Raw genomic sequence first — 12985 nt, forward strand, 5'->3', positions numbered from 1 at the left:
TCTTCTTCTTCGTCTTCGCGAGTGGTCTCAGTCTCTTGCATTGTATCGATGGCGAGATCCGAATCTATGGGTGAAACCCGACCCGGTGATAAGATCCGACGCGGGTCCATTCGACCCACGATGTTTAGAGGAGATTTAGAGCTTTGCGGTGAGCAAGGAACCGATTTGGGACCAGTTTTGGGTCTCTGCTGCTGCTGAGCTTTAGCTTGAATGTGGTTACGAGATGAAATTGAAAGGGCATCAGGACTCGCCGGAGGTACGGCGAAAGAGCAACACCATGATCTTCGCCGAGATAAAGGTCCGGTGCCGAAATTAGTAGGTTTACGGTGATCAGAGTCGCCACCCATTGTCATCATAAGAGAGAGAGAGAGAGAGAGAGAGAGAAAGAAAGTGAGCTGGTGAAGTACAAGAAAATTAAAGTATAGAGAAAGAGATTACTGTTTGTGTTTGTGTGTGTTTTCTTTTCCTTTCATAATTATTAATATTAAAAATATACAAGAGAGTCTAAAACCATCTTTATTGGGAGATTTGTATTTTGGGACTCTTCTTCAACGGCAGGTTTTGAGAAAAAGAAAAAAAAAATAATCAGAAAAAAGAAAAAAAAAATAAGAGGTTCTCTTATTTAGTAGACTCAATTTGATTATAAGAGATTGTACGTGTCATCAATTGGTTGGACAAACCGATTAATAGAGATAAAAAGTTTTTTTTTATTGTCGATTGATTTTTTTTTCTTCCTCTTCCTCTCTTTGTCTCTCTCTCGAACTCGCGAATTAACAATCGAAGAAGAAGATGGAAGTAGAGGAGATTCGTGTCGGAGGAGATGCGAATCGGAGGAGGTACTTGAATTGGAGGAGATTGAATCGAGTCTCAGTCGGCAGTTATTTTGTTATATTTTCATTCTGACAGTATGAATTCCCGTTTAGTGAGGGTTTAAGTTTCTTTGAAATTTGGAAATTAGAGTTCTTGCATATGTTCAGAGATGATCCTTCTTTCTACTGATACCGTGGTGCGTCCTTGTTTCAAATATAAGGCTTATATAAGAATTGGAAGTTTTCTATTGGTTTGTCATTAAATTCAGTCTGATCATGGAATATTCGGGCATTTTGATTGTGTTTATGCTAAATGGGTTTTCACATTCTTTTGTGTACGAACCAGGGTAACCGCGCGTTAACAACTTCCATCGGTTTTGGATTTGAGGTTCTTTGGAGGAAGATACAAGTGTGAGATGTTAATCCTGGTTGTGTTTTTTGAGAGGACACTGTGTCGCTCCAAGTCTCTTGTCTGATATTTATTGTTTTGTGGTGTATTGGTGCATGTGTTCAGAAAATTCTTAGAATTCAGGTGAGCTACGCTCTTTTACTGTCTCTTTTTTAAGAGGCTTCCTTTTCATTTTACCTTTGGTTTAACTCACCCATGATTGTTTAGGTATGTTCATATAAAGATGGGAAAGTTATTATTGACACTGCTGCTGGAGTGCTTGGAAGATATGACCCGATAGTTTATTTCCTGTTTTCTCTGTGACAAAGGGTGTCACTGACGGAATGATACATTGGCCTGTTTTTCATGTATTCATTTCACACACCTTGACATTCTGAATCGCCTTCAAGTATTACATATTGGTCTCATTATTAATTCCATGATCTCATTTGCAGAACTCATGCTTAGTCATACTTTACTTTAACTGGTTGTGGACCTTGTGTTCATGATCCTTCACTTGATTTTGATCTTCTTCCAGGAAGTTCTATGGGTCATAATAATCTGCAATATCAGACATGGATAAGCCTCTTATGACCGACATTGCTTTGACTGCAATGGAAGAGTTGCTTAGGCCTCTTCATGGATTGTGTAAGTTAGCTGATACATCTCCAACATTATGTTTATCACCATTTACTTGGGGCTGATGCAACAAAAAAAAAAAAATCACGCATACCAAAAGTTAGCTAGTAAAAGAACCAAGTAACTGTGGTTGCACTAAAGATCACAATTTTAGATAGAATCCCCCATCTCTTAACCTAATCACAGCTTATAAAAGAATCCTAAGAAACCAAAACCTAGTAATCAAGCACACATGAGTTAGAATCAATGGCAATACTATTGCCTTCAACTTAAGAGTTTCGAGTCTGGCGAATATGACTTAGAGTTTTGGTTTGGGTGATTTGGACGCACAAAATCCAGTTCAATCAACAAACTTAAGTCTCTTCAACCAATCAATCACTTTGAAAACTTTAAAACCAAGACAAATCAATTTGAAAAATCCTAAATTTAGCCAAAAACTAAAACAACTGAACCAGAAACAAAGCAATTAGGAAAACCCAGAACAATTATCACCAATATAAAAACCTTACTTTATAAACAACCCAAAACCCTGAACCAGAAGCACAACAACCTTAGGGCTAAACAATCACCAGTTCATCACAACCCATGTCACAAAATTCAAACTTTCAAAGGGCAAAACATCACAAAATATCCAAACTTGAGCAATGCCCAATCCTAAAACCAATCAGCTTCATGGAACTTTCAATACAATAAAGGCTAACAGGATAAAAATCCAATTCCTACAAAGATAATATATATATATATATATATAGAGAGAGAGAGAGGGAGACGTGGTGATCAGTGGGCTCAAGGCCATTATTGTCTACAATTGCCGCCTTTCCATGGCCATGACGGAGACGACGGTTACTTAAACCAGCAGAACTGTACGGAACTTGGTGCATTCTAGTAGAAAGAGGAGGAATCTGGTCGAAACATCTCTGAATAAGTGAAGTAAAGCCTCTGATTTGGTGGTCTCTGATTTTATCCAACCAAGTCCTCGGTTCCCTCACCGAGAGTTGCTGTTGTGATCCGCCATCGGTGGAGAGGCTGAGCTAACAGCCAAGAACAGACGAAGGTCATCAAAAATCGAATCAATCATCTCCACTTCCAACAGATCATTGAAAAAATCCTTTTCAACTTTGCAATCTCCGTCGCGAGAGAGAAGGAAAAAATAATAATTAAGTGAATGAAATTTTTTCCTTTTTAAATTAAAACTTACACCCAGCCATTTTTTAGCACGTCCAAGCTTCTTAAAAATTCTTAAACCCCTTAGTTAATATTGCCATTTCTGATTTATTTTTAATCAGATTAAACGTAAGAATGGAAGCTAAGAAAAAGTCCCAATAAAGATGGTCTAAGAGCATCTATATCGATGGTGCTTAAGAATATATTTACAGAATATCTTCACATTAACATAATTAAAATTAAACCAAAATATATAGTAAACTTAAGATTTGATCTTTAGCTAAGCCTTTTTAGAAATTATTAAGCAATCCTATGTGTCAATTTATGATTGGTCTTCTTTTCTTTTTGTCTCTTCCTCTTCTTTTTCCTCTTTTACTTCTATAGTTTCATATCTTGTTGATTTTAATGTTTAGCAAATATCAATCGACCCTCTAAATTTTACAGTCTCTTAAAAAGTTCTTAATTTAACTTTTTCATAATTTATAATAAAATAACTTTTAAGCAATTTTTTAAAAAATTCATTGATAGAGATGCTCTAAGACCGGTGGTTTTTGAGAGTCTTTCTTAAGATTAAAAAAACTAAAAAGTAAAGAAAAAGTATGAAAAAGACAAGAGTTAGTGAAAAAATATGAAAGATACAAACCAATTTCAGGTTTGAGAAACTAAAGTATAAAATAACATTTTTTAGTGAAACAAAAATTTTGTATATATTTAATAAGTGGTTAATGAATAATGATTTAAAACAAGAAAATGGGCTTTGGATTTAGAGGTAAATTATGAAATTTAGCACTAAAAATACATTCAAATATAAATTGACACTCTTTGTGAAACAATTTTTTTTCCTCTAAAAGGCCACTTTTTATGATATAAAGGGAGTATGATTTAGTATATAATATTTTCAATCCCACATAAAACCATGATATAGATTATAGATTTATGTACTTAAAAAAAACAAAAAAAAATGCGCTCACCTCTCTCCTCTATTTAGTTCGCCCTAGCCGTCATTTTCAAGCCGTCAAGAGAGCATCTTCTCTCTACGCCGGTTTAGCTATGGCTCGCCAGCGTCGGATTCTGCCTTAGTGTTGTTGCTTTGTCTCTCTCCTATCAAATCCAAGCTCGTCTCGTTTTAAGATCTTGTTTAAACCGTACTCCCGATTTCAAATCCGGTGTTACTTACACTGTGATCTGTCTTCTCTTTTCATCTTTGGCGTTCGACTTACCGGGTCTTCCGAAATCACTTCGTTTACTGAATTTCTTTTTGGCGCTTGCCCAAGTGTTGTTGTGTCTCATCCTGGATCTGGGCCTGAGTCTCTCTTAATTAATTTTGGGAGAACCTTTCTTTCACAATATGCCCCTAACCTCCTCCTAGCGATTTAATCACCGGTTTTCCTCCTCCATAGCTTATCCATCGACCCCGCTTCCATCTCTTTAGCCATCCAGAAGTATCAGGTGCTTTTGGTGCTTTCTGGTCCATCCTTTGCTCATCCCCCTCCTATCTATCGTCGTGATGTTTTCTCGCTTGAGCTAGATCTTGTGCGGAGGACCCTGAAGCTATTTCTTTGGTGGGTCTGGTCCAATACTTTTGGATCTTTCACTACAAGAAAGTAAGTCCATTGTCACGTAATATTCCGTCACAATAATTTTTTTCCGCCACAATAAAAATATTGTTACGAATCTGTGACGATGGTGAATGGTTACAATACAATCGTCACAAATTTTTTATAGTAGCTAAAACGTCACACGAGTTGCGACTAACTAATATGTATCTATTTTGTCACCAAATGTAACGATTTGTAAACGTATCTAAAATGTCACAATTGCTTACTAAAGTTATTTTCCCAAATACGTTTTATTTCATGACCGAAATCACGTATCAAGCTAGTCATTATTTACGACGCCGCTATAGTCTCAAAACGTCATACTTAGTGACCTGTTAAATGTCACTTTCCCGTCACGGTTACTTACTAAGAACATGTATCAAAACTGTCATTCATTATGACAAAACTTTAGTCTTTAATCGTCTCTGATGATTACAAAAAATCATTGTTAACTGGTCAAAAATATCAACTAAATCATCGTCTCAAAACCATTATATGTTGTGACCAGCATAATCGTTTTAAACAAGTCACTAATGATAACAAAACTGTAGTCTCAAAATGTTACAAATGACGACTAAACATCTTCATCTCACTGTCACAAAAGTGTTACATTTTGTTACTATTATTACGTTATAATTTAAACTCATGAAGAGCAGCCATTTGTGCCAAAATCGTTGCAATTATGAACAAAACCATTGGCCCCTATTTTTAAAAAATTATTGTTATAATGATACATAATTTATATATTAATAATTTAAATAATATTTTAAAAATAATTTTATTAATTTATAATAAAAAAACCAATATCCAACAACGTACTAATCCAAATCAAATTTAGGAAAATGAAAATTACATGTTGTAAAATAGAAATAAAAACCATAGTATTATGAATAAACTAAATAAAGGCCCTGATTGGTAGCCTACTTTTAAGACTTTAAAAATGTTAAAAGCATTGACAGCCATTTTTTTGCCAATCAAACTTTTTTGGCTTTTAATTTTTTAAAGCTTTAAAAGTCACTTTTTTTTTCTCTTTCTTGTTTTCCCTTTTTTTTTAAGCGTCAAATTCATGCTTTAAAACTAAACAATTTTTTATTTTTCACCCTTTTATATTTAAAAGCTCTCCAAAGTATATATAAATATTTTATATATTTAATTTTTATTAATTAATTATTCTCATTTTTTCTCTTTCTTTTAAGATCCATTTCAATAATAAATTTTTTTTCATCATCATCACTAATAATACTATAAAAGAGTTTATGAAATTCATTATTAATAAAATAATAATATAATATTCAAACAATGCATTGATTAGTGGTTAATGGATTTTTGACTGCTCATATATCTACTCAATAGAAAAAAAATATTTAGAACAATTAAAAGACCCTATTGATATCTGCCAGAATAATCAATCAAGAATCAATCACCAAAAACAAAAGAAAAATAAAAATATTGTTAGCGAAATTTTATATTGACTATTGGTATATTATTACTATCTTTGCATTATTTAAAAATTAATAAGTTAATAAATTGATGTCTACAACTTCAGTTTTTTCTTATTCTTATAGTTGTTTGTTTTTAATTAGTTTTAAAAAAAAATTTCATATGTGATTGACTTATATTTTTAAAATTTTTAATTTATCATTAATAAAATTTTATTTTGTCATTAAAATGTTATATAAATTAATTTCTGACATAATTTATATTTATTATTAATATTATAATAATAATAAAAATAACAGCTAAAGCTTTAAAAGTTGTTGGTAAACAATCAGATTTTAACAGTTAAAATTTCTACAGTCAAAACATCATCAAATTTTAAAGTCAAAGTTTTTACAGTCAAAAGTAATAGCCGTTACCAATCAGGGCCAAAGCCAAACCGAACTTAATTAAATAGCAACTATAAATAAAGCCAAAATAAACTCGATTACATAGAAATTCCAAGGGAACTTGTGGAAACATAGTTGTCCTCTGGTGCTTGGAGACGTTTCTCGAGGAGTAAGTTTCCATCACGACTTTTTTTCAATTCATTTTTAAATTCTTCAAGTTGATGGGTTAATATACCCACTTCTTCTTCAGTAGGTTGTGGGACAGATGGATCACCCAAAGGCATAGTGTAACATCCGTGTACCAAAATCCCGGTTTGGGAGTTGCATCGATCGATGCAGATGTTGCATCGGTCGATGCAAGGTCAATTCTCTGCGTTTTGACTTAAGTCAAACGCTGCGTTTTGGGTGAAGGAAAAACCCTTAACGCGAGTTTTGTCTCATTCGTGGGTTGTGGCCGTTTTTGAGAGAAACGAAAGGAGAGAAAAAGTTATTGAGAGTTCTTGGTGATTTCTTGGAGATTTGGGGCGTTCCTGTAGAGATCTGTAGCTGGGATCGTTGTAGGAGCTTCTTGGGAGCGTGTTCTTGATTGTTTGAGGTTTAGTTTCTTCTGTGGCAAAGGTAAGTGCATGACCATGGCTTATCTAAGCTAGAGATCTCTCTGATTTGCTTGTTATGTGTTGTTAGGCTGGTTAGATTGTTATTTGGGACGTTGGGAAGCTTTCTTGTGGCTTGGGATCGAGTTTCGTGGTTGCAGGAACGAAGATCCGGCGAGAAGCTTCGGAGGAAAACGATGCTCGGCATTGCATCGGTCGATGCACTTTGTGCGTCGGTCGATGCAGATCTGAGGACGGCGCGTAAACTCTAGGGTTTTCGTGTTATGTCGAGCATGCGTCGGTCGATGCATATCTTGCATCGGTCGATGCAAGTTAACCTTGCATCGGTCGACGCAGATCTTGCGTCGGTCGACGCAACCTCCATCTGGTGTCGGTCGATGCATGTTGGTATCGGTCGATGCAGAGTCCTGGTTTGTTATTGTTGATTGTTGAATGTTGTTTGATGGTTAGAGATGTCTCTATTGCTTGTGTGTATAGCCCAGTAGATGGGAGGATTGCCTTACTGAGTGTTTATAAAATACTCATGCATTGCAATATGTGTTTGTGGTGCAGGTAAAGGCAAAGTGTGATCGTGGAATCCAGGCAATGAAGAGGAGGATGTTCTAGGGATTCGGTTTGATGTTGTCTGGCTTGCTAGGTTGCTAGAGTTGAGTCATTAGAACACTGCTAGGTTGCTGGTTCTATGATTTCTGCTATTTGATTAATGGATTATTATTTGGATATTGATTGGTACTGATTATTCCGCTTTTGGTTGTGATTGTGGTTAGGTGGCTAGTGGGTATGGGATCACTAGTTGTAGTTTATTTATTATATTATATTATTATATATTATATATTATTTATTATTTATTATTATTTTTTTTTTTTTTAAAGTCGTTTCACATAGAAATTTCCTTGTGTAGTGACCCAATTACATATACACGACCTTGTTTTGATATTCCAGCAATCTATAAAAAAGAAAACACAAATGTATGAACAATGATATGCATTTTTAAACCCAAAAAAAAGAATAGTAAATTTATAACCCAACAAAACATATGTAGCTATGCATAATTTAATCTATAACTATTACCTTAACATAAATTTCGTTTTTCTCCTCTTGGGTTAAACCCTCACCATTTGAAGACTCTCTCTGTGACAAGAGTTCTTCCACATGTTCATCAAATTTTTCTACAATTTGTCGTGCTTTTTCATCAACATATGTTCTGTCAGATTTCTGGTGTGTTTTTTTCATTACAGCAATGAAAGAAGAGTCTTCGTTGTTGGCAACCTATAAACAACAAATTAGTTAATGTAAGAAATAATATAAATTTTTAATTACAAAAAGAGAATCTTTAATGGAAAAAAAAGAATAATAATAAACATAAACATTACCAAAGCATCTTGCACTTTGACATAAGCACTTGAACCTGCTCTATGTCGATGGGCACCTAAACTATCACAAGTAGATAGTTGAGACGTACGAGCTTTCGCACTTTTATTTTTGGCTTTTGGTGTCATCCAATAAGCTGACATTACTCTCCAATATTCAGAAAGAATCCAATCAGGTTTTTCTCCATTGGGTTTTGCTGCATTGGACTTTGCAAGGCCAACCATTGCTTTAAGGCGAGTAGCAGCGAGCTCATCAAAGTTAGCTTTAACAAAATGTTCTATTAAGGTATCCCACTCGAAGTAGGTCTAGAATATAAATTATATCAAACATTAATTAAATAAATAATGAAAGTATTATTCAAATGTTTAACTAAACAAACCTTAAATGTTGTAAACCACGAGTCTGTGTAAAAACCAGGCACTTTTTCCAACTGTACCATGGTCCGTTAAAACATGCTTCAAATATCTTTCTGACACGTCTTGATGCTTCAGTGTTATTTTTGAACCTGTAACACATGTGATTAAAAATAACCATATTCATATTTGTACATTAGTACATATTTTAAGAAGAAAACAATACCATTTAGCTCCATTCCTTCTTGACGGATGAAGCACTCGAGTATTCGAGTTCATTGGTGCAAGTTGTTCTCTTTCTTCATTTGGTTCAACGATTGCAGCATGTGAATTTGAGGGTTGAAGAGATGATTGTCTTTGCATGCCAGACGACTGAGAACCACCAGCAAAAAAACGCCCACTTATAATTGGAGGAGGAGTCATCTATAATACAACAGAAATCAAGTTTAGATAAAGACAAAGTAATTAGGAGATAAAGTTGAATAAAGCAGAGAGAAATAACAAAATTAAAATTCTACGATGACATCAATTCATATAACAAAAAAAATATATATATATATATATATATATGTAAGTGGTACCACAGTGAGAGATCTATATATACGAGTGATAGAGAGGAAGCGAGAGAGAGGAAGCCAGAGAGAGGAAGCTCCACAATACAGATCCAATGAAAAAAGTGAAGGAGATGGCCACTAACCTTGCAAGAGTGATAGGTGAAAGCGAGAGAGAGGAAGCGGCTCGCCTGATAAAGTAATAGAGTTTTTAATTAGGGTTATTATTTAGAGGTCACATATATTCTCTCTCAATACTCCATAGAAATCATGTTCGTCATTTGAACCCGAAGATGATGTACCTTTTACACAAACTCCATAGTTAGCATTTTTCTTGTCTTTCCCATAGTCGTATATGTGAAATATATATCCACGACAAAAATACATAGGCCAACTAGTAACTTTGAGCATCGGACCATGGACAAGTGATCTTAACCACTTTGGTATAAACTTCCACTCCAATTTTTTCCTACCTGATTTAATTAATAAAAAACTGTTTTATATAAAGTAATTGAGTAATAAACAGTTTGTAATTACTCATAATTCCTTACATGTTCTTTTAACCAACATACAAAATCTTTTTCTCTAAGCAAGGTAAGATCATCTCCACTTATGATAGGATTAGAAACAACCATACTTTTATCAAACAACCTACATAAAAAAAATTAATAATAAAGAAATATAACACTATTTAATGTTTAGCCAATAATGAAACATGACACGTCTTTCTATTACATTTCAAATAATTTTAACAATATTTTATCACTGTTCAATAGAATATATGTATGAGCAATATGAAAGTCTTTATCTTGTAACCAAATTTCTTTTGGCTTACCACTGGCTCTCCCATGTTGCGAAACATTTTCTGGAATTTCAGCAGATGGGTGTGTATCTCCATCATCTCCATCAAAATGTCGAGCTCCTAATTGATTTTTTGTTTTGATGTGCGGCTCAAAATAATAACTAGTAAAGGTAGAAATTTCTTCATTGATGTATTGTTCGATAATGAAACCTTCTACTTTTGCATTATTTTTTAGAAAATAGCACTCTAGCACACTTTTTAAAACTTTAATATCATGCTAGCACACTTTTTTCCATAACACACTTTCTTATATTGAATTGTCAAAAACACCCTTTAACTAAATTACCTCTCTCTCAACCAATTCCCTTCTTTTTATACATATAATAATATTCAATTTAAAAAATATATATATATATATATATATATATATCATCCTAACCACATCTCTCTTTCAACAAACCTCACAATATTTTTTCATTAACAGAATTATCTTCTTCTTTTTTCTTTTATTTTATAATTTCTTAATTTTTCAGATCCATCATCTTCATCTCTCTATCTCTCTCTCTCTCCGATGAACATCTTCACCACAAAAAAAAGGAGAAACTCTAGATACTCAATTCATCTCCCTCCCTCCATGATATCATTCTCACACATGCTACCTTACCTTCTTTTTCATATCTCTAATTTATTTTCAGACTCTAGATACCAAGCTTTGACTTGGATAATAGCCAAATCAATGTGAAATCCAATTTTTTTATTTTTCTTTTCTTTTAATCTTAATAAAACATTCAATCCAAAATTTAAAAATAAACATTTCAGTACAACATAAAAGGAGAAATAAGAGAAAACAATAGATCTCCAATTCATCTTCTATTGTTATCGGTCTTACTTGCGTCAGTCTCCACAGGGACCTTTAAGAAAGATAACATATGAAAATTGGTTGTTGTTGACACAAAAAACTAACCATATGGTCAATGTGTCATGGACATCATGTAGTGAATTTACATGTAAACTAACCATATGATCAGTGTCTCGTAGACAACTCTTAAGAAAAACAACATATGAGAATTTGTTGTTGATGATACAAATAAAATAACCATATGGTCACTGTCTCGTGGAAATCACGTGGTTAATTTACATGTAAACTAATCATCTGGTCAATGTCTCGTGGACATCATGTAGTCAATTAACATGTAAATTAACCTTATGGTCAGTGTCTCGTGGACAACCCTTAAGAAAAACAACATATGGAATTGGTTGTTGATGACACAAAGAAAATAACCATATGGTCATAGTCTCGTGGACATCATGTGGTTAATTTACATTTAAACTAACCATATGGTCAGTGTCTCGTGGACAACTCTTAAAAAAACAACATATGGGAATTGGTTGTTGATGCCATGAAGAAACTGACCATATGGTCATTGTCTCGTGGACATCAACTTTTAGAATTTTTAATATACAATGCCCTCCATATAAATTGATGAACACAAATTTTGCAAAGGATGTTATCCAAATAAACAATACAGAATAGACACCACTACAAAATTAGTGATTCAAAGATGGGTCAATTGAAAAACTTAAATATTCTTATTGGACACGGCACATTAATAAGACATTCTTATGTTTTTATATGATTATCCACAAATAAGACATTTTGAGCATCCACATAATAACAAACAAATATTCAACTATAAATGGATAATATGTAATATAACTATTCATTTTAAGTATAATAAAATGGATCTTAAAATATTGGAAAAATATCATTATAATGAATCAAAAAAATAAAATCAACAATGTATATCATAATAATTAAATAAAGTGCTTACAAAGAGAGAAAGAGAGAAGAAAAAGAAGAGAAACAAAATAAAGAGAAGAATAGAAGAAAATATGACAGACAACAACAATAGTAGAAATGGTCCCCATGTTTTTTCTTTCAAGTTAGTTTGATCTTAACTTTACATCTCTCACATACTCCTTGTTATATATAGAGGGCAAAATAGTCAAGAATTTATGTGAATAGTGTAAAAAGTGGCTAAAAAGTGGCTCATGGATAGAAAGTGTTCTAAAATGAAAACATTTTAATAAAAGTGTGTCTATATGCAATAGTCCCTTATTTTTAACCTTTTTCTTTAAATGACCCATGTATCTTTCAAACAGATACATCCATCTAAATTGCACAGGTCCTCCTAACCGAGCTTCATAGGGTAAATGAATCGGTAAATGGTCCATGACATCAAAAAAGGAGGGATGAAAATTTTTCTCCAAATTACAAGGAACTATACAAATGTTCTGTTGTAATATTGCGATGATGTCTTTGTTCAAAGTTCTTGCACAAATATCCCGAAAAAATAAGCTAATACCTAAAAAAAAAAGAAAAAATTACAGAGCACCACATATCATAATACGTTGCTAAACAAAACAGATACGTCATTAAACATTCAAAGAATCACATCCAAAGCTCTAAATCACTTACCAGAAAGTGCTTCATGTACCGATTTATTCAAAAGCTCCGCAAACGCAACCGGAATTAGTCGTTGCATCAAAACATGGCAATCATGACTTTTCATTCCTGATAATCTTCCTCCACTAAGATCAACACAGTTAGATAAACTTGATGCATATCCATCAGAGAATTTAACATATTTTTCGAACCAATGTAAAAATGCAGTTTTCGCGTTTCCTTGTAGTCTGAAAATTGGAGTTGGCGCTTTTCCATCGGTTGTCAAGTGTAGCTGTTTTCGATTACAATACTCTTTTGAATCAAGTCACGATTTGACATTATCTTTTGTCCTTCCCTGCACATTCAGTAAAGTATTAATGGTATTATCTAAAAAGTTCTTATCGATGTGCATCACATTTAGATT

The 12985-nt window shown here is 33.4% G+C and overlaps 2 long non-coding RNA genes across 4 annotated transcripts; one reads left to right on the plus strand and one right to left on the minus strand.

Moving 5' to 3' along the window:
* LOC104747288 lies at positions 631-7634 on the plus strand. 3 transcript variants are annotated; one of them, XR_761122.2, is made up of 4 exons: positions 631-836; positions 1156-1341; positions 1426-1845; positions 7591-7634. It is a non-coding gene; the product is annotated as an uncharacterized LOC104747288 (long non-coding RNA). The 3 variants fall into 3 exon arrangements; XR_761123.2 differs by lacking the exon at positions 7591-7634 and having other exon boundaries at positions 701-836; positions 1426-1565; positions 1736-2055; XR_761124.2 differs by lacking the exon at positions 7591-7634 and having other exon boundaries at positions 702-1006; positions 1426-1637.
* On the minus strand, positions 8031-9237 carry LOC109129263. Its single transcript, XR_002035487.1, has 3 exons — positions 8989-9237; positions 8412-8914; positions 8031-8307 (listed from the first exon to the last, which is right to left on the minus strand). It is a non-coding gene; the product is annotated as an uncharacterized LOC109129263 (long non-coding RNA).

The sequence above is a fragment of the Camelina sativa genome, chromosome 15, assembly GCF_000633955.1.
Source record: "Camelina sativa cultivar DH55 chromosome 15, Cs, whole genome shotgun sequence".
Taxonomy (NCBI): Eukaryota; Viridiplantae; Streptophyta; class Magnoliopsida; order Brassicales; family Brassicaceae; genus Camelina; species Camelina sativa.